General features: G+C 39.3%; 1 protein-coding gene across 2 annotated transcripts in view; it reads right to left on the minus strand.

The window, feature by feature from the left end:
* The window catches only part of Tmtc2 (transmembrane O-mannosyltransferase targeting cadherins 2), a 383,935-nt gene that overhangs the window by 260,253 nt on the left and 101,444 nt on the right, over positions 1-22,238 (minus strand). The gene's annotated exons all lie outside the window — the stretch shown is intronic.

Genomic DNA, 22,238 nt, shown 5'->3' on the forward strand with positions numbered 1-22,238 from the left:
ACAATGCAAAGTTTAAAACACACACACACACACACACACACACACACACACACACACACACACACTCAAATGAATGCAATACAAGAGGAAATTTACTTTTGAAAGTCACCCTGGCCAGAAGAAGTGGTGCATGCAAACCTACAATCCCAGCCCTGGGAAGGCTGAGACGGAGGATCTCACAAAATCCAGGTCAGTCCAGGTTACATGGTGAGATACTGTCTCAAAAATGAAAGGGGCAACAAAACTAAAGAAGTTCCTCCATATTTTCCTGACCTTTGGTTCCTCCCCATTCAGTCTGTTGGTAGAGAAATGGAAACAAAATACATAGCCAAGTTTATGGGCCACACTGACTTTTAATCACATGTACACAGATTTAACTGCTAAGGATCCTGGTTTTAACTATATCTGACTTCAAGAAAGGTTCAGAAATCTAGTCTGCGGTGGGTGGGGAGTGGAGGGTGGCTGGAGAGATGGCTCAGCAGTTAAGAGCACTGACTGCTTTCCAGAGGACCCAGGTTCAATCCCAGTACCCATATGGCTACCCACAACTGTCTGTAACTGCAGTTCCAGGGGATCTGACACCCTCACACAGATATACATGCAGGTAAGACACCAAATGCACATAAAAATAAATAAATAATTTTAAAAAGAAAGAAAGAAAATGAAATGTGGTCTGACTGTGAGCCTAAGAGACGGAAGTATGGTCCACTGGATAGGAATCCAATGGTTCTCAACACAAGAAAAAAAGTGATTGGCACAAATTCTGATACCTCCTTTTCAGATAATTGAGTGGCAATTAAAGCATTTGATTTATCTTCCTTTTTCTTTCCGTTAGCCACTTTGACTATGCAAGAGGAAGATAGTGGCTTTGGTTAGAGGGGACTTTTCCATGCACTACAGAAAAGGTACTAGCTTGTATTTCAGGATATTTAAGTTGGGGAGGAAGGAGATGCTAGAATTACATAATCTTCCATAATGGGGAGATTTGGAATGTCAAATCCTGGAACACTACAACACCAAGCAGTATCTGCTAGAGGACTTAAGGATTCTTTAGCAATGGGCACTCATCCTTCTGGATATCTATGAGCCGTCTCATCAACACTATTGACTCCTAATGTTCCCTCTTTCTCTTGGCAAATGTGAGATCCCTAAAATATTACTACAAAAATATTAGCAAAACATACATATGGTTTTTCTAATGTGTTTTGTGGCCAGAAAACAGTCTGCAGTATCCACCTGTTGAAATCATTTTATGGCCCAATGCATAATCACAACTTGTAAGGATAATCATCCTGTAACGGTTGATGTTAAGAAATCAAAATAAAAAGCACATCGATTCTGTTGCGGTTTGGTTCTTGTGTTTATTGACAGTGGTATTATCTAGTTCAACGGGTCCACCTGGGCGATTCTTAAACTCTGGGTTGGAATAAGGATAAGAAAAGTCTGACTTTTCCTAAACACAATGATCCCACTTTCTTCCCAGTGGAGGATCTTCTAGAATTCTCTCCATATGTACTAAATACTCGAGTTAGAAGCATAGCACTTAGAAAGCACAGCACTGCCTGACAGGCCTACCCTTCCTATTTATAAATGACAGTACAAGCAAAATAAGTCCTTTCCTCCTCCTGCAATAAAAATAGCACAGTCTTCGGGGTTCCATGTAGTGATCTACTTGCTTACACACTCAAGAAGATTCTAGACATATGCTATAGCTTAATGCAGATTCATGCTGTAATTCAGAGGACACAGCATAAAAATAAATAAATAAAAACCCTACAAGGGCACCATCTATGTGTCTTGGAAGGCATTTCCTAGACGTCATCCAAAATCCTTGAGGTTCTCAAAGGATGAGCATAAATGTACAGTAACCTGATCCATATTTGGCACTGCATACACATATCCAATGAGTACCTTTGATTTTTTAAATGAAGTCTGTACTGCTGGAGCTTAACTTTGCTGAATGAAGTTTAGCTACTGTTATATTTGGTCACGCCGAACAATGTCGACTGATGATCTGGGGTGTGAACATCTTATATACAAAGGACGAGGAAAAACTTCCTCAACAAAAATGTATAAATGAACAACTTCCTTTTAGGAAAAAAAAAAATAAGTGTGCTTGCTTACGGCTTTATATCTAGCAATCTGAATTGTATTTCGCCTATGAGTCCTGTGCTGGCTTAGGCAAGTACACAGAGGACCACCATCGGCTCGTGGGGGGCGGGGAGAAATGTTAAGCTTAAATAGATTTGTGATTCTCCATGAGAAGAAGAGAACAGAAGAGACTGAATCTCTCGTACAACCACCTCCGCCCACAGGCTTGCTCAGAAAGGGATGCTAACGCTGCTGCTCTCTCCCGGGGATGGATGGTATTATCCTATAGATTGATTCCACCTGTCAATCTCAAGCAGGCTAGACACGTCAGATTTGCTGGGTCACACCTTCACTGCGCAGTTAATTAAATGTTTTGGCCTACAAACGTCCACTCCTGCTTCTTCCAGGGACAGAGTAAGCAAAAATGTATTTATCTTGAGCTGAGCAGGTGCCAACATCAATAAAACGTGGAGTGGAGATTTTCATGAATAAACCACAATGGGACTGACGCTATGATCCCATTAAAATTCAAAGATAATAGAGAATTCAATTCTTGACCCCAAATGTCAGAAGAGCTGTGTTTACTCTGTAAATGTTAAATATAAGGTCAGATCAAGGCCCGCGGGAGTTCTTATTTGTTTCTCTAAATTTTTCAAAATTAAAAATGTGGCATTTAAAAGCAGACTGTGTGTGAATACCTTCAAATGTAATGAGCCACTAATAAGCCAAACACTAATAATCCTGATACGGTGCCAAAGGCATTTTGGTCCCGGGTTTTGAAGACTGTAAAGACCACATAAGACTCCTAAAGAAATCACTACAAAGTACATTAAGTTGAGCTATATCTTATAATCACCAATAAATGCAATTTTAAACTGCTTTAAAGCAAGAATTGGGGAGTATCCGAATTGGCTAGTGAAGCATATGTAAGCCTGGGCAAAACTAAATAAAATAACTAAACAGGGCCTTTTCAAACATACAGGGGCAAGCGGGCACTGTAAAACTGTAAGTCATAAATGGGGCGTGGTCAGAGGAATGACTAGGATAATTTTAAGCTAAATGGAACGGACATGACAGTCAGGAGTGTGACCAATGGATCAGTGGAAAGCAAACCTGAAGCGTAGGTGGAGAGAATCAAATCCGAATCTGGTCTAAGTAATACAATGTTTGACATTGACCCGCAGGACGAGCGTAGTATAGCATAAACACTCAGGAAAGGCACAGAGTTTTTAAATTAAAACTACTTCCACATTCTTCAGAGAACAGTCAAGCCAAGTTCTGTCATGCAGCATCTTCAGAAAATGCCCTAGTGGTCACCCAGCCCCGAAGCTGCAACACCAGTCACTGGCTCTCACTCTGCCCTCTCCCCTCTAGCCGCTACTGCTTGCCTCCACGTGTACTTTTTAATATTTTTTTTACTTTTTTATTAATTTATTCATATTACATCTCAATTGTTATCCCATCCCTTGTATCCTCCCATTCCTCCCTCCCTCCTGCTTTCACCCTATTCCCCTCCCCTAGGTCTGTGACTGAAGGGGACCTCCTCCCCCACTATATGATCATAGGGTATCAAGTCTCATCTTGGTAGCACATGCTTCAGAACTTTCATCTCTGTAACTAATACTCAAATCTATGCCTCTGTCCACAACTTCCTGCAGAGCTCCAAGGCACAGCATTTCAAATACAGCACACTGTACACCCACGCTCCATCTTCCAAAGATGACGGGCACCTATTTCCGTAAGCAGCAAGTTTTTTTTTTTTTTTCCCAATTACAACTCTTACTTGCTCCAACATTCATTTGATTTTTTTTAATCTTTTTTTATTAATTTATTCATATTACATCTCGATTGTTAGCCCTTCCCCTGTTTCCTCCCATTCTTCCCTCCCTCCCATTTCTCCCCTTCTCCCCTCCCCTATGTCTATGACCGAGGGAGACCTCCTCCCCCTATATATGCTCTCAGAATATCAAGTCTCTTCTTGGTAACTAGCTATCCTTCCTCTGAGTGCCACCAGGTCTCCCCATCTGGGGGACATGGTCAGAAAAGGGGCACCAGAAAGCAAAAAGAGACAAACGGTATATACTCACTTATATCAAAACACTAGTCCAAGGGATACGTACCATGAAAATCTTTACTTACCAAGAAAGTGGGTCAGAGGAGAGGATATCCGATTGAGACATTCATTTGATTTTATAGGCTAACAATTCGCATGGTGCTGTCTTTTGTATCTGTCCTTTACTCCCAGTCTAATACCTAGTGATTCTGCTTCTTGTGGTTTTCGCTTTGATTATTTGAAGCATCCCCCAATAATGCATTTCCCCTCTGCTTCCTACCTTTCTTTCTCAGAATCTTCCCTAGGTATCACAGCAAGATGATAGTGAGACATGAGGCAGCTACAGGTGATGTCTATCTACTCAAAAGGCCACTCCTGATTTTACACGACCTGCCAATTATACCTGCTCATCTGTGATGACACTTAACACAGCAGCCCTCCAGCCTGTATTTGTTCTTATATTCCTCTATAGGCTTGTGTAGACAAACGACACAACGGTATTCAGTCTGCAGACTTTTACCTCAGTTGCTAGACAGTGGGGATTTTCCTGGTAGAAAGATCTTCGTCAAAAGCCCCTTTCTTCTCTGCTGAAAAAGCAAACTTCTTTCCCCCACTTTATATTACCTGTCCTCTTCTGCCATAACGAAGTTCAAAACAAAACAGCCTTTTCAAACACATCAGCCAGCTTATAATGTCTGCGCTCCAGTCCCCATGAACAAGTTACTTTCTCTCTGCAAACTAAGTAAGATCTCAATAAATGTGAGTGGCAGTACCTTACATATCACCATGAGAGCCTAAAGGCCAGCATGTCACAATGCCCTATAACTGGCAGCAATGTTCTTCGTCATTTTCTTCCTTTTCATATCCTCTGAAAGTGTCATTGATGTCACATGACAGCACATGAAACGCAAGCTTTGATACGACACACGGATAATGAGCATTAACCCATACCTACTAAGATGTAGGTACGGGCAAACAAGAGCTCAGTAAATCTTTAAGGAAACTATGAGCTAATCTATCCATTGACATGATATCAATGAACAGATTTAAATTAAAGCAAATCTTAAAACTATGGTAAAAAAAAAAAAAAAAAAAAAAAAGCTAGGCGTAGTGGCGCACACCTTTAATCCCAGAGGCAGAGGGATCACTGTGAGTTCGAGGCCAGCCTGGTCTACAAAGTGAGTCCAGGACAGCCAAGGCTAACACAGAGAGACCCTGTCTCAAAAAACAAACAAAACAAAACAAACAAAAAAAAAACTATAGTAAAACTTATGACTGTATATATAAATGATAACAGAAACAAAAATTTTAAACAGAGGATAGGAAGAAATATACCATGCCCAGCAATGTAAACTGGCTGCCAGAATGCCTTATGAAGGTATAGAAATTCAGTTTACACATCAAAGGTGGTAGGACAATCTCACCGTGGTGCTCAGCTATGGACATGTTTTGGATATTTAGGGCACTGATGAAATGGAATGCCTCAACATAAGCGTGTCTAGAATGGCTAGAGACTAGAAATAAATAAACACATGAACAAGAAAAATAGAGTATTTGCCCAAAAGAGAAACATTTTAATGGAAAGGCAAGGAAGACCGTTGCCTTGAACACCTGAGAGGCTCTCGCTGTGTAGAGAGAGTAGTTGACTTTCCTGTGGAGTCACAAGGAAAGGTAGGAAGGAGAAGGCGACTGTGACTAAACATAACAAAATGACCACTAAAGAGGTCTGGGGATACAGGCTGCCTCTACACAGTGCTGAATCCCCACAAACATAAGCATTCAAGCAGAAACTAGATCACATCTGTCAGAAATGTAAGGAAAAAATTAAATATACACCATGTCACATGTATTACATGGCTAAGATTATGTATATATAAATATATATATATATAGAGAGAGAGAGAGAGAACAATAACTTGCTGTAAATAGTATTACATCAAGATTTGGGAATATGTGAATCCATTAACCTCACATTTTTTGCATTAAATCAAAGTCACAAAACAATGATTAAAATCTGGACTCAACAATATTCTAGCAAATAAACTTATACATGAACTAAGTCTAGTAAAAGAATCAAACCAGCTTTAATCTCAGAACTTGGAAGGCAGAGGCAGGAGGATCTCTGAGTTCAAGGATAGCCTAGTCTACAAAGTGAGTTCCAGTACAGCCAAGTCTACAAAGAGAAACCCTGTATCAAGAAGAAGAAGAAGAAGAAGAAGAAGAAGAAGAAGAAGAAGAAGAAGAAGAAGAAGAAGAAGAAGAAGAAGAAGAAGAAGAAGAAGAAGAAGAAGAAGAAGAAGAAGAAACCTGAGCGAGAGAATCAAACCAGCTCATTGTAGAAATAAAAGGTGTAAGTCATCTCACTACTTTTGAAGTGTGTCTTTAATTCTTCAAAATAAGCCATGCTTTAGATCTGCCACATTACTTGCTTAAGGAAAGGTAATTCTTAATAATTTTCCTTAGGCTTTCAAGAACTTCAGAAAAGATATAAGGAAGATAAAAAAGGGAAGCAAGACAAGAAAAAAAAAAGAAGTTAAGGGACAGAGCAAGCCAGTCAGAAATTAATATCTCATCTTACTTGACTTGTATTTTAATCAATCTACAAGATAACCTTTTATCATATATAAAAGAAAAGAATTCTGTCTTACCTGTCTTTGACATCTGTATTCCATGGGTTCAGGAAATGTTCAATAGATTACATTAATAAAATTCCATTTTGTTGTAGCTCTATCTACGTTTCGAATTGATTCTATGTCACCTTAAATACCTGTTCTACTCAGGAAGCAGCTGTCTGTCGAAGCCGCCCATTAACAGAAAAGGTTCTATGTACTACCTACCAAGCCCCAATTTGACTGGTACATTAAAATAAATTCTTACTTCCTATATGATCTTTTTTAACTCCCAAGGAACTTAATGATTCATGAATCAATTTCTCTACATAATCACTATTACAGAGAGAAGCAGTTAAAATAACACGCAATGACAGCTAGGCTTAGACAGCTATGATTTTGCCAATGTTCAATAAGTAAAATGTAGTAAAAACAGAGGAAGAAAAACTAAAGCACTAATATTTTCCATGTCTTTCTAAAAGTTCATGGTAAGATGTTGTCGGAAGCACAGCGTAATAGAGAAAGTGCCAGTGAGTGTCAAAAGCACAGCAATTTCACCTATTTCTGGAAGCTCATTTTATATCATAAAAGGTACATTGATTCATAGGCTCTTACCACATTTTATTCTAAGTGCTTATAAAGAAGTATATTTTGATTTTCTAAAATAATGTACAATATATGAAGCTTAATATGTCATTTTGTTGAAAGTAATAAAACCTTGATGTACTTTCCTTAGAAAATTCCTCATAACAGTGTACGATTTTACGTTTCCACTTTTGTAATAACATGGATTAAAGTTTACACGAAATGACACATATGTCTAGGGAACAATAAAATCAGTGGATTCTTACTAAGTATAAGATACATTGCTGAAAGTAACACTAATTCAAATGAGTATTATCCTTTCTGGGAACAAGACACACACCATCCTTACCTATAATGCCCAGAAGAATACCTAATACAAAATAGATGGTCAACAAAATTTTCCTATAAAATACATGAAGAGCAATTGATTTCCATCTCATTAAAAATCCTGCTAAAAACTACAAAAGTTTCTGGCTAAAGAAGATACTACAGACTCAATTTGGGAATCAATATCTTGTTTGTGAAATGTTGGTTTTCCTTTGTAATCGTCCCATTAATGTAAATTATAATTAGTTTCCATGTTTACAAAAAAAAAAAAAAAGAATGCAAGATGAACTCATGGGACAACTGTTTTTGCATGAATGACGAATGCAAATATCACCCACTATACTTTAAAATATAAAATATAAAAACCTAACATTTGACAGTAATCAGTGTAAGCCTTGTTGGCTGAAGCAGAGGGAAAAACATCGACGTCAGTGAAAATGTCTATAACCAAGTGATCGTAAATCAGTCTTCCTCCTCATTAACTACCTACAGACTTTGATTATCAGCATCTCCTCTCAGAATCTAAAACAATGGGTCTCCAAAACCTTACTCAGGCTGGTTCTGACATGATTCTGTACCTCAAGTTACAGCTGCTTCCAGCTCCTGATAGCTAAATTACAGGTTCCTCCCAGCCGGCCGGGCTTAGTGAACCTTTGAAGATCCCCGTCCACTCTAAATCTATCCTTTTCCCCTTCCAGGACCCAACAAGAGTTTTGTGATTGGTGTTTGTCTAACTCTTATGACTAATGCAAATGCAAGCTCTGTAGAAGGTAGAACCAGAAGCTGTGCACATGTGAATGTGAGAAGACTTGGAGAGACTCACAATCCATGTGCAATAAGCTATTTGACTTTGATAGCATGAAGCCATAATCCTCAGGGCCTCACAGAATGGACTTCAATCCTCTGTGTTTGGAACTCGGCACCATAAATTCTTAATAGTGAAGCTACCTGCCAGTGTAGTTTCTACACAGACTGAGTAAAGAGCTGCCACTTGTGACAAAAACAGTTAACACAAACTGCAGTTACTGATTAGTCGTTTATGAGAATATCTCAAAGCAGTAAGAGTTCCTTAATCTACCCGGAACTATATTTACAGCCCCATTTTTCTATGCTTTTCTTAAAAATTTTGCCACATCATCTGAGAATGAGCATCTCCCTTAGAAACTTCTAGATCACTAACACGAGGGATTCTCAACCTGGATTCATGACCCCTTTTTGGTGGGATGGAGAATTGGCCAACTTTTTCAAAGGGATCACCTAAGACCATCAGCAAACACAAATATTCAAATTAAGATTCATAACAGTAAACAAATTATAGTTACAAAGTAACAACAAAAATCGTTTTACCGTCCTGGGGGTCTCCACAGCAGGGGGAACTATGTTAAAGGGGAGCAGCATTAGGAAGAGGAAGAACCACTGCTCTAGAGGGAGGTCTCCCTTTAATTTAACAAAGCTGCCTCACATTTGACCATGTCCCCTGGAGGGGGAGACCTGGTGGCACTCAGAGGAAGGACAGCAGGTTGCCAAGAAGAGACTTGATACCCTATGAGCATGTACAGGCGGAGGTAATCCCCCTCAGGAACAGTCATAGGGGAGGGGAATAATGGGAAATAGGGGGGGGGAGAGAATGGGAGGATACAAGGGATGGGATAACCATTGAGATGTAACAAGAATAAATTAATTTAAAAAAAAAGAAAAGAAAAGGTCACACACACACAAAAATAAAAAATATAAAAAAATAAAGGGGAGCAGCATTAGGAAGAGGAAGAACCACTGCTCTAGAGGGAGGTCTCCCTTTAATTTAACAAAGCTGCACAGGGAAGCCCATCTCGCTCACTTTTACCCCCCTGATAACACACATCTTTCCCAAAGCAGGTTAAATTCATAGGGAAAATCAGATATGTGCTTCGGTCAGTTTCCTTGTTTGTTTGTTTGTTTATGTAAAAATCTTCTGCCTGCATGTAAGCCTGGAAGCCCGCAAGATGGCACAGGATCTCATTATAGATGGTTGTGAGCCACCATGTGGCTGCTGGGAATTGAACTCAGGACCTCTGGAAGTGCAGACAGTGCTCTTAACCTCTGAGCCATCTCTCCAGGCCCCAGTTTTCTTGCTTCTAAAATCCCACACAGAGTATGAAGTCAACACTCAGAAACTCACTGAATCAAGGTTTGAAATTTATCCTTCCCATCCACAGTACAAATTACTATGAACAGTTGTGATGTCCTCCTTTCCTTACTACGAATGGACTGAACTCGCACACTGGTACCAAACACATGCACATTTGTAAAGATTTTCTGGAAAGCCAGAAGGATGGCTCAGTAATAAAAAGCATGTGTTGTTCTTCCAAAGAAACAGAGTTCGAGTCCCAGCACCTGCATCAGGGGGCTCATTGCCGCTTGTAATTCTAGTTCCTGAGGCCCTTGCAGGCAAAAGGCATGCACACACATCACACCACCACATGCATACACATAAGTAAGAGCAGCAAGAGTAAGTTTTACAAAATAACTTTGAAATCTTTGATTTTCTTCTCCCTTACCCCACACCTCCCTCATGTAAAATGATCTAATTTCAATTTGATATAGCAAAGGAAAAAAAAACTTTCCTTATGCAAATTTGCACTTTAAACAATAGGCTGGTTACAAAAGACCTATGCCTTAGCCTATATTATCCACGCACATGTTCTACAACCCACACAGGACACCCAAAACCACAGGCTGCACCGAATGATCCAGGTTCTGCTCTATACATGCATGTCAATTCGGTTAAATGGAATGCTTTAACACGGCAGTTCTCGACCTGTGGATGGCAACCCATCTGAGGTCACTGGAAAGCACAGATATTTACCTGATGATTCATAACAGAAGAAAAATTACAGTCATGAAGTAGCAACAAAAATAATTTTATAGTTGGGGTCACCACAACATGAGGGACTGTATTAAAGGGGTGCAGCTTGAGGAAGGCTGAGAACTGTTTTAATACTTCTCAGAAGTATATATCATATCCTTGTGAACGCTACTTTTGGTGCCCTAAGACTGCTATTAAGCAACGTTGGGTGACATGGCCATAAGAACTGCACAGTACCACAGTGGACCTGAACAACAAAACAAAACTGCTCCTAAAATGACGTAAAGTACAGACACTGTGAATAAGTGGGACAGATGGATGATCTACATATGGGCTGGGAGACTTGGGCTGGCATAATATTTCATTATACCACTCAGAATGGCATATAGTGTAAAACTTATTTATCATTGACTTCTAGCATTTTCCATGCAATACTCAACACAGATGATAAGGAGCAACTAATGAACTCCCAAGCAAGGGAGATACACTTACACTGTGTGTTAGTAGAAGAAAAAAAAAAATTTAAATTTACCCGTTACAAAATCAAAACTAATGTTAAGCTTTTTTTTATGGGCTTACTGTAATACATCTGAAAATGTTGAACTATGTTTAAGAGTAACAAATAGTGGGCGAAGTATCCTGAGACAAAAATTAAAAGATATAAATATAGGTTTGGGCTTCATTATCAATAGAGGGCCTTCCAGCCTGTAAAGGAGATCAATAAGTGTCTTAAAAATAAATGAGCAAAATGAAGAAGTGAGGGTCTATAATCCTTAATGATGAACTTTTTAAATGCTCCAGTTCACTTCCCCATCTACAAACTGACAGCAATAATTAGTTTTACTAAATGGTTATTTTAAAGATTAAGATTATAAACATAAAAGAATATTTTTTTTACTACAAAGCACTAAGCAAGCAAGTTATTTGCCAGTAACACGTCTCCTCATATAGAGAAATAAAATTATACTGTCAAGCATTTTTTCAAGCAAACCTAACAATTTTCAGAAAAACAGTTTTTAAAATGATGTACTGTGCACTAACAACATCACCATATATTTTCCACTTCTGAAACTTTTCCAAGAAGTTCCTGTTGTTTTTAGATAATCTAGTTAATAAATTCTACTGGGAAGTATCTGGAGTCTTAATGAAATTTTGGCTCAACTTTTATGAGTGTTCGCTATTGCTTTTTATTCCCCAGAGAAGTAACTATAAACATTTTTTTCAAAATCTAAATCTAGAGATGCCAATTTCTGCAACCAATTAAAGTCCATACAAGCCATTAGTACATAGCCTCAAATAAGACTTGAAGATTTCAAAAGGATACTCTATAAAAAGCCAAATAATTTGCAGGTAGCTATTAATATGAACTGCTCTTAATTATCCATCCAGTTTATTTAAGATTCAGCTTATTTTCATTTGCTTGTACTTATTCTTTCACATAGTCTATTTTTCCACCCTCAATCTCAATTTAAATTGCTCTGCTAGGAGACACCATCATCTACAAGGTACAAATACTCTGTAACTTGTCAAGGACAGAATATTATATCAATGGTTCTCAACCTTCCTAATGCTACGACCCCTTGATACAGTTCCACAGGTTGTAGCAACCCCCAGCCATAAAATTATCTTTATTGCTACTTCGTAACTGTAATTTTGCTACCGTTATGAATCATAGTGTACATATCTGAAATGCAGCCCCCAAAGGGTTTGTGACTCAGAGCTTGAGAACCACTGAATTATGTTGTTCTAAACTAACGTGTTATGCTAATTAATAATTTCTGCGATTGAAAATTCGGTTTCACACTTAATCTTGCCACACATTCAGAGATATAATTTTCTAGAATTCAGAAACAGATTCATGAATTGTTCTTCATGTCAATCACAGACGCGGCCATTCCATAACGGATTTCCCCCTTGGATGCATCTATTCATCCAATATGTAACTGAAACTTAGTGATTTTACTTTCCCGTAGAGGTAGTATTCTCACCTGATAGGAAAATCAAATAGCAGTTTCCCAACAACTAATGGTGGAACAAAAAAAAGAAAAAAGAAAAAAAGGGGAACTAGCTACCTTTCTCTTTGCTCCATTATGAACAATAAAATTGAGAGGCTTGTTTCTAACACTATGGTTTAATAAGCTCTATGCCTCTCCAGTCTTCTGTCAACGAGTTAATGGTCTGGAAACAAACACTTAAGCACCCTGGGTAAGCTACCTAATTAAAGGAACCCTGAGTGAATCCTTTTATTAAGGGAGAATTCATCTGACAGTGAACACAAACTTCCCAATATGCCAACCCCACAGACTTAACCATCACATGAGTGAGGTGCGACACAACTGTGTCTAGAATATTCTGGAAATTTCCATCAGTTATATAGAATTTGAAGACCTGCATAGCAATCCCTTCACATTCGACAAGCCTGTATCCAGGAGGCCTCTTGAGCTGAACACCATTCTGTAGCAGGAGATATGAAATATGAGGTTTTTATTTTTATTTTTTAAGAATAAATAAAACATACACATGATCCAAGCGCTAAAGGAGAGTGTCTCTAAAGCCATGTCCCACTATTCCACTACTGGGACGCAAAATGAATTCAAATGCCAAAAGCTGGCATTTCACTGTTTAGCTGTTCCGTGTGGGCACGCTGAAGAGGAATTGTACTGTAACTGCAGTCAGAATTCTTCAATACTTATGTCATCTTAAGTGTGACATATATAATTGACTGAACTGTTTGGGTCTTAAACACCAAGGTGTGTCAGAAGCCAGGGAAAAGAGTAAGGAACAGTTTGAGCCACTCTGATTGTTGCCATCTGATGCAGCTTAAAAGGGACTCTGAAATCCTGGCTTCCCTGCAGCCCCACCCCCTAGTACCCTCCCTCTGCTGGACTTCAGAGCATGGTGGTTGAAGCAGTGGCTGGATTTCAATTTTACATGCTTACATCCCTGTTTCCCCATTGCACAGCGTATGTCTCAAGGATTAAAAACTGTATCATTTACCTTGATACTCCTAGAATATCAAATATACCCACACTGCACTATACATTGATGGAATAAATCACTCCTCCTAAAAAATGGACATTAATTTTCAATTGACATCAGTTGATCAAAAAACATATATTGAGCTGTTACGTTATAAGGTTTCATCTTGTTTATGAAAAAATAGCACTGCTTTACCATATGTCAATACCATTTGGATCCCATACAAAAGTCTGTTGTTTGTTATTAGAACCAAAAATTTAATCATCATTGTTTTATCAAGTTTCCTGGGACAGTTGAAAGGAAACCTTCAGTGGACAGAAAACATAGCTTTCATCTCAAAGGAAATAAGAGAGTTTATACTGAACCTAACATGAGTGCACAGAAAAAAAACAAAACAAACAAACAAACAAAATACATTGCTCAGAATGGCACGTTCCAATGTGGAAGTGGCCACATGCTATTGTATGGGAAGAGAACTAAAAGAAAAAAGAAATCAGGTATCAAGGCATTTTCCACATGCCTTGGTGGAAATCCCAGCAAAGCTGGAAAAATTCTACTATGGGCTGAGATGTTACTGGATTACATTAGTCAAGCCAAGGTTAGCAGAAGCTACTGGTTAACACACTGAAAAAGCAATGAATGATGACTAATCAGACTATGGCCAACTAATGAGGCTCTTTTGACTTATCTTTAACTTACAATTTAGTGTTTCCTTTATTGTTGTTTTGTGTTGTTGCTGTTTATCTGTTTGCTTGCTTGCTTAGAGGTGTTGGGTTTTTTGTTTGTTTGGTTTTGTTTTTGTTGTTTTCAGGGAATTTTAGCTCATATATCTTGTTACAAACATCTAGGCATCTTTCAGAAATAGTTCAAGTAACAAACAGAACGCATCATGATTTCTCCATTTAAGAAATTCCAAAAATGCTCAAAGCCAGAAAGAAAAAGAAAAGTCAGTGAAATGCTTTTGCGCTAGATTGCTATAGAAAACCTCTTCTGAATGTGACCAGAGCCTTAAGACTTAGGAAAACAGGAAGTGCACACTACTGCCATGTGTCATTAGTCCTCTCTCCTCTACTGCTCTGTGAGGGTGCATATGCTACGCTCTACATGCTATGCATTATAGCTTCTTTCTCTCTTCTGCTTCCTCTTCTCAGAGTGCACTTCTAAAGCTATTGTTTTCATCCAATAGCATCCACCCCACAGAACTCATTTGTCTTGTCAGTGTCCTGTCAAAAAGCAAGAGCCTAATGTTGATCTTTCTCACCAAGACTCTTCACGGATATCCATGATACCATACTCTGTGCACGAATACCATGATGCCACAATGACCACCCCAAATCAACACATGTAAATGTAACATCTTCCAGCACTCTTGGATTTGTTAACTGTGTCCACTCTTTGCAGACGTCCTGGGTCAAGACCCTAGGGTGGCCTTTAATTTCCTCTCACAGGCTAATACACACTGAGTTCCATTTTACTGTGACTCAAACATCCCACCATTACCTCTGCATTCCAGTCTTCAATAACAACACTCAGGCTCTGGTGATTATATGCCAGGAAGTTCCTTAAAGGCTCTCCAGTTCCTTGCATCACTTGCCCTAGGTACTTCAAACTCCCAAACTGATCTTACAGCACAGTGCAGTTGCTCCTAGTGTTCCATCACAGGACGCAACCCCGTAGCTCATACAACTGGTTCTCACAAACCAGGCAATTCATTTGGGGATATGCCATCCTATTGTCAAAATAAGTTTCAGCCATTAAGAAGGATGACTTATCATCATCGTCATCATCATCATCACCATCATCATCATTTTCCTTGAATCTCCCAATTGAGAATGAATTTTCTTTCAAATGCCTTTGGCCCACTACCTCATGGCCCACTTCACTAAACCCTTCTATCTCTCATGGGGACCTCTAATACACAATGGCATACTTAAGGATTGTTAATAAACCATGGTGCTAACATTTTTAAACTGTCAAAAACATTGGTAACCTTTTAAGAGAACTTTAATATAGTTGACAAACAAATGTATAAAAGTTGTAGAAATACAGCCTTGTATCCAAACTTGTGCTAACATGTCTTCTGAATATGCCAGGGTGTGTTTCTAATTTATCCCTGTTTCTGTTGTTTAATAATGATCTACAGCCAACAGGGAAAGCTCTAAGGCAGGCACAAATACATACCACATTCCCAAGTAAATGTTAACAACAATAACAAAAATGTGTTTGTACAGGACTCAACTCTACCAGTTAGGAAACAATATAAAAAGCCCTTTTTTCACTCTACATCCTGAAGGGAAAAGAAAGAAAGAAAGAAAGAAAGAAAGAAAGAAAGAAAGAAAGAAAGAAAGGAAGGAAGAAAGGAAGAAAGGAAAGAAGGAAGGATGAAAGAAAGGCAGGCAGGCAAGCAAGCAAGCTGTGGCTAGGATATTTTTATTATTTCATCAATGAGATTAAATTATACATTTCCAAGTTCACATGTCTGAAAACCCTAAAACTGGTCAAATTCTCTTGATTGGAGGTTGTTAGCTAGCTTTTATTATTTTGGGAGCCTGAAAGAATCTGTATACTTACCCACCCCTTTTCCTCAAATAATCTAATTTGATGATAAAAATGAGTTTGTCTTCTGAAAGCGCAATAATGAAAACAGCTTGAATGAGAGAAGAAAGCAGTCTGCTGATGTCCAGCTGAGTGCCAAGTACTGAGACCAACTGCTCAGACCAGCCCCCCCCCAAAAAAAGCCAAGTAGTGGCGGGGGGGGGGAGTAGGGGCGCATTGCAAAGCTATAGTTGTAGCAGACATGAATGAAAGAATGCTTTGTAAGGTAAGGAGCCAGATGGGCCGAGAGACACTGATAAATGCTTGCCTCCCAGCATGGCATGGGCAACATATCTTTTTGTTAACTGTCTTGTTAACTCATTTAGTGACTCAGACAAAAAGGGCAGATACTGTCTTTAAGGCTTTGAGAGTATTATCTCATTTATCTCAGCAGCAGTTCTCTAGAGAAGGCAGTATTATGGCTGACCAACGAAGAAGATAAAGCTTAGATCTTAGTGCCTCGGCCGGGGTCATGAGGTTACTAGTGACAAGACTTAAAACCAAGTCAGACTTCAGAGTTCAAATCTCCAAATTGCGTGCTTTATGTTGGCATGCACGTACTATACTAAATTATGCTTAACTATTATTCATCTTAGCTATTCTAATACGGGTAACAAAAGGCCAGAGAACCCAAGTGGGGCTTGGGACTCTTGACTAATACATTAAGAATAGAGGCTGGCAGGCAGGCTGATGAAAGTATCACCCAGAGGCTCTCTGAGGAATTCACCTGTAATTCCCTTGACAAAAAACAATCAATCAACAATACGTCAAAATGTGTCTTTAATTCTCTGTAATGATTCTCCCATGAAAATACTTTACCATAAGGATACCAGGCAGATGACGGACTGCACAGAGTAGAAAGGTGGCGGGGTTGGGGGGGTCGTTACACACTCTAAAGCAGGCAGAACCTTTTGCCAGGGTTTCAAGTGTAACATAGGTCTTGCTGAGTGTATCCACTACAGCTCAAATGATGCAAAATTGTCCCAGCAAATGCTGTCATCATTTGGACCTGTTTGGAAACATACATTTTCTACTTCTTCTGCCTGTCCATTAGATATTCTTTCTTTGAAGGAAACACTGGATCATCACATTAAAAGCAAGGACTCTAAAACATACAACATAAGACACTCTCAGTAACGTGTTAGGGACATCTACGATACCCAACAATTACAAGTTCTATAGTACTATAATAAACTACACAATCAAATCTTCCACCATAATGTCATGCTTCTTTCCACATAAACCACTTCAAGAATATTGAATGAAATTATGATTGAGCCGAGAAAGCTCTTTGAGACAGTGCAAAGGTGGATAAGCACAGTGTATTATTTTACGAATTGATTTACTACAGAAAGCACAGGATATGGAAAAATGGAGATACTAGGGAACATTTTTATAGATGCTTTTTAAATGGTTTTTGTTTCTTTTGTCTGCCTTAAACTTATTTCACACAGAAACCAAGATCTATTATGACACTTGAGGATGGTGCTTCTAAAATTCCACCTATCACATCATGGCACTACAGAAGAAGTCATTTTCCTGAGGAATTCGGTTCAAATCACTTGACAACAAGCATGGTAGGGCTATTGGGAATAGCACACTGCTCCACATTCGTGTCTAGGCTGAGTGGGAAATATTTCATCAAATTGTTTCCCAGGGCATAAATAAAACCCCTGATCATTCACAGAATGCCACAATGTTATGAAAAATGAGTAACATATGGAAATGTGGTGCTGTATATAACGTAATCAATGGATTGTAAATACTAAATATATTTGAATGGTTTGTTTGCATTAAAGAAAAAAAAACTAAAAGTGAGATTGTTTCCAATCCTGGCATAAATTACAGCATGGATGGGCCATCATTAGACCTCACTTCAAAAACAGACCTGTCTTCATTCTCTAAACTGTTTTATTTACTGATATGTGTGTGACGTGTTCATATGAGCACACATGGGGCACATGTGTGGAGTTGGGAGACAACTTTGTGAAGTTGGTTCACTCCTTCCTCCTTTACCTGTGTTCTGGAGATGGAGGTCAGGAAGTCAAAGTTACGCAGCGAGGGTTTTCCCTGCCGAACAATCCTAGCCCCTTGGTGTCCTCCTTAAACACTACCTATTGGTTTAATTACCTTGATTCTCAAGATGATTTCAGTACATTTCCATTAGTCCTAAAATGGAAACTCCCTTGTCCTGATTTTACAGCTGAGGACACCGGGGCTTAGTGATGAATATGACTTCCCCAGGTCAGCCATCTGCACCTGGCCAGTTATAACTTGCTCTTAGGTCCTAGACAACCTCAGGACACATCCAACTCTTGCTAACATACATTCTACATCTGCACAGAACTGACTGAGAGGCTTCAGCTCAGATTCTAAGGGACTGCTAAGGAAGGCACTTGCTCACCAGGTAAATCCTCTCTAGAAGGAATTCTAAACCTGATCATGAATGGTCTAACAAATCAAGTGGAATAAATATTATTGATACAGGCATTTAGCTATACCAGGGATAGTAAGAGGTAATAAAGTTATGAGATTAAATTAATTCAACCACATCTATGCATATACATGTGTTAAATACCAACCAAAAGCTGACTGTTCTGCTCAGGGCTTTAAAGCACACTATCCAATGGAACTCTGTTTCTCCCAGCGAGTTCTTCATTGCCAGTTGGGTTCAACAGTTTACAAATAGCAATGTCAAAGTAAATTTAAATTCCTTGAGATCGGGAGCTGGAGAGATGGCTCAGAGGTTAAGAGCACTGATTGCTCTTCTAGAGGTCCTGAGTTCAATTCCCAGCAACTACATGGGGGCTCACAGCCATCTGTAATGTGATCTGATGCCCTCTTCTGGCCTACAGGTGTACACACAGGCAGAGCACTGTATACATAATAATAAATAAATAAATCTTTAAAATAGACTTTAAAAAAAAAAATTCCCTGAGATCACACACTTGCTAAGCACACAACAGAACCTGAACACAGCTCCCCTTGATTGTCTGCAAACACTGACCAATCAAGGGACTGGAATAATAGCCAGGATGTGGATGGACTCCAGAACACTGGGAGGTCTCAGGCTGAGCAGTCACTGTCAGCAGAACCATCACGCATGACAAGGCCACGTTTTCAAAGCTGTATTAGTAAACTGTACTGGATTAACAAAACAAGGAGAAGCTAAAATAGAGTGAGCATATGCTAGGGAAAAAACAATATTTATTACTTCTCCCTCAAGAAAAAAAAAATTTGAGTTGGGCGTGGTGGCGCACGCCTTTAATCCCAGCACTCGGGAGGCAGAGGCGGGGGAATCGCTGTGAATTCAAGGCCAACCTGGTCTACAAAGTGAGTCCAGGACAGTCAAGGCTACACAGAGAAACCCTGTCTCGAAAAACCAAAAAAAAAAAAGAAAGAAAGAAAAAAGAAAAGAAAAGAAATTGTTTTCCTTATCAGCTAAGTGTGTACTGAAGTGTTTTCTAAAATTCTTTACCATGTATTTATAAAGCCACCCTCCAATGCTTGCAGGGATCACTTCTTTGAAATACTATTTTTCCCTTAGGATAAACAGGATCCCTCCTAATTCCATATTGAAAACGACATGCTGAACTGAATAGCTCACTCATGGAAAGCAACTGTGTTAGATACATTATCAAGACTCTATTATATTTTTTCCATAAACCAACCACCCCAAACGGTGATTTTTTTTTAGAGCAACTTCTTACGCAAACTGTGAAATAGGGTAGCATTTTTCTTTCCCTCAGAAGTAAAGAAAGCTGTCGAATTAGTTAAAGTATACGTAAAAGACAAATAACTGCCCATCACACATATTGGAGGAATGCCATTAGCTTCTCCTGAAACTTTCTCATCACTGAAAACGGAAGCAAAAGGGCACGACTTTACCATGAGAGCCTTCAGCTGGTGTCTGGCTCTGTTATAAAACTTGTTTTTCTCTTACAGCAAATAAAATCATTCTTTAGACTTGCTTCCAGATGCCTTAGTAACCAGCTCTGTCTCCCAACCTCTACCCCCACTCCCGCCACCCCCACCCCTCACCCCCGAGAGTTCTCAACACTTCTGCTGAAATACAGGGTTGAATTGATCTGGCCACGTCTTTGATTGCACATAGCCTGTTCCCAATAATGCTCCTGAATTTCATGTTACTATAATCTAGCCTCTCATAAGGCCCATAGCTGGCCTCTCATACCCATCCCTGGTACACACACTACTGCCTGCAAAGTGGCTGGCACCGATCTGAGTCTACTGCCCAGGTAAATTCTAGTGTTTTTAGTCACACACTACTGCTAAAAGGTCAAGACTGCTGATAACCTATAAATCTACAGCATAAAAAAAAAAAAAAAAAAAGCAAAGGAGGAAAAAAATCACTTTATCGTAATCTCTAGCTATAAACCTGTTGTCTTTCTCTGTGTTGTGATTTATAAAGAAGATAGAAATATTTCATCACAATTCTAGAGTGTGAAAAGTCAAGGATCCAAAGCAATAGCCAGCAAGCCAAGAACAGACCAAACTCTGCAAGTATCGATTCACGCAGAAGCCACCTTGCCTGACTGGCTTTAATATCATTATACAAATGACACCTGGGTTTTGAGGAGATGCATGCGAAGCACGGCATCCTCAGCGACCATCTTCAATTACAGCGAACCAATCTCTACCCTCAGAAACAAACACTAGCCTGAATAAAGGCAAAACTACCACGATGTTGCTGAGGGTTGCGTTGGAGGGGTGTGTAGAAGGTAGGTGCCATACATTAAATAGGCTGCCGCGCCACAAAATTCCCTTAGCCTCTGTGACTCAAGTGAGTCATGAATAAATTATTATTCCATGATGCCTTCTTATTTCAGGGGATCCTGGGCTTACTTTTTTTTTTTTTTCTCAAAAAGTTTTATTAGTATCTGTCCAAGCTTTACTTGAGTGCTTCCTACAAAGCAGAAACCATTACCATGGGGCTTTGTGTAGGTAGGACCCCCATGTCTCTTTTCTACTGGTGGCAAAGATTTGGAGTGATTGAGTAGCATTCTGAAATGAATCACCGCTGGGGATAGCATTCCAACTTCACATACTAATCTCATCCTCAAAACAAACTGGTTAAATTATCTTTAGGTTGAATCTAACCTCATAAACTGGAACAAATGCTTATGAGTAAATATAGGCAAAAAGGAAAAGTAAGCAAATGTTAGTGGGGTAAAGATCGTGGCTTGAACATGTGAATGGAAGCCCCGCCCCCACCCCAGGACCTCAGAGACACTAACATGATGAGTGTCTCTTTTGACCTGACATGGAATAAAACCGTAAGATATAAACAGCTAAACAGTCAAGATGTACACTCCACTTACTTGTGAAATGAACATTCTATGCATATACAAGGCAGGGCTTGCCTGCTATATGGAATGTCACTAACAAGACATCTTAGTTTATTTTCCCCAACACAAACATTTTTGTTTCTTTTTTCTAAGTGACTTGAGAAGTGGGCATCAACTTACACTTTTCAAGAACAAAAGATGAACCAAATTTCAATGGCACATAGGAAGAAGAGAATCAAAGATAAAGGCAGGGTGGGGGAGGGGTGTTCCTAGAAAAAAAGGAGCGTGCGCCAGGAATCTACACACTAGCTGAACACACTGTAAGCCTGTGTTCGGTCCCACACACCAGCTGAGGCAGTGCAGGACCCCAGGACCAAATCACATGTGTCTCTTCTCACACATCTACAAAACCCATGCAAATACACAAACAACCTCAAGAATGACAGCAGACCCTGAAGCCATCAGACAGTAAAGAAGGTTTTCTAGCTCAAAGCTGAAAATCAAATATGTGAGGTTTACTTTGTGGATACAAAGGACCTGGCATTGAAAAACCTCCCTGGGGATCAAAGCAGCATAAAAGTCAAGTCATTTTCCCAAGTCTCATATACAGTAGATAAGCCTATTAAGAACGCTGTAAGCTATGCTAATTGGTTCAAGGGTTATAGATCTCTTTTGTTTGCTCCAGCTGAGCCTTCAAACACTGTAGTGAATTGTAGAGAAAGACACTGTAATAAATCTATCTGAAATAAAGAGCATTAGGGTTTGAAAGATGCTAATGAGCTCCAGTGGTCCAACATGAGCCCCCGCCTCCCACTCCCACACCGTATTACTAACCCCTAAGTCTTCTC

This window comes from Acomys russatus, chromosome 31 (genome assembly GCF_903995435.1).
Source record: "Acomys russatus chromosome 31, mAcoRus1.1, whole genome shotgun sequence".
NCBI lineage: Eukaryota > Metazoa > Chordata > Mammalia > Rodentia > Muridae > Acomys > Acomys russatus.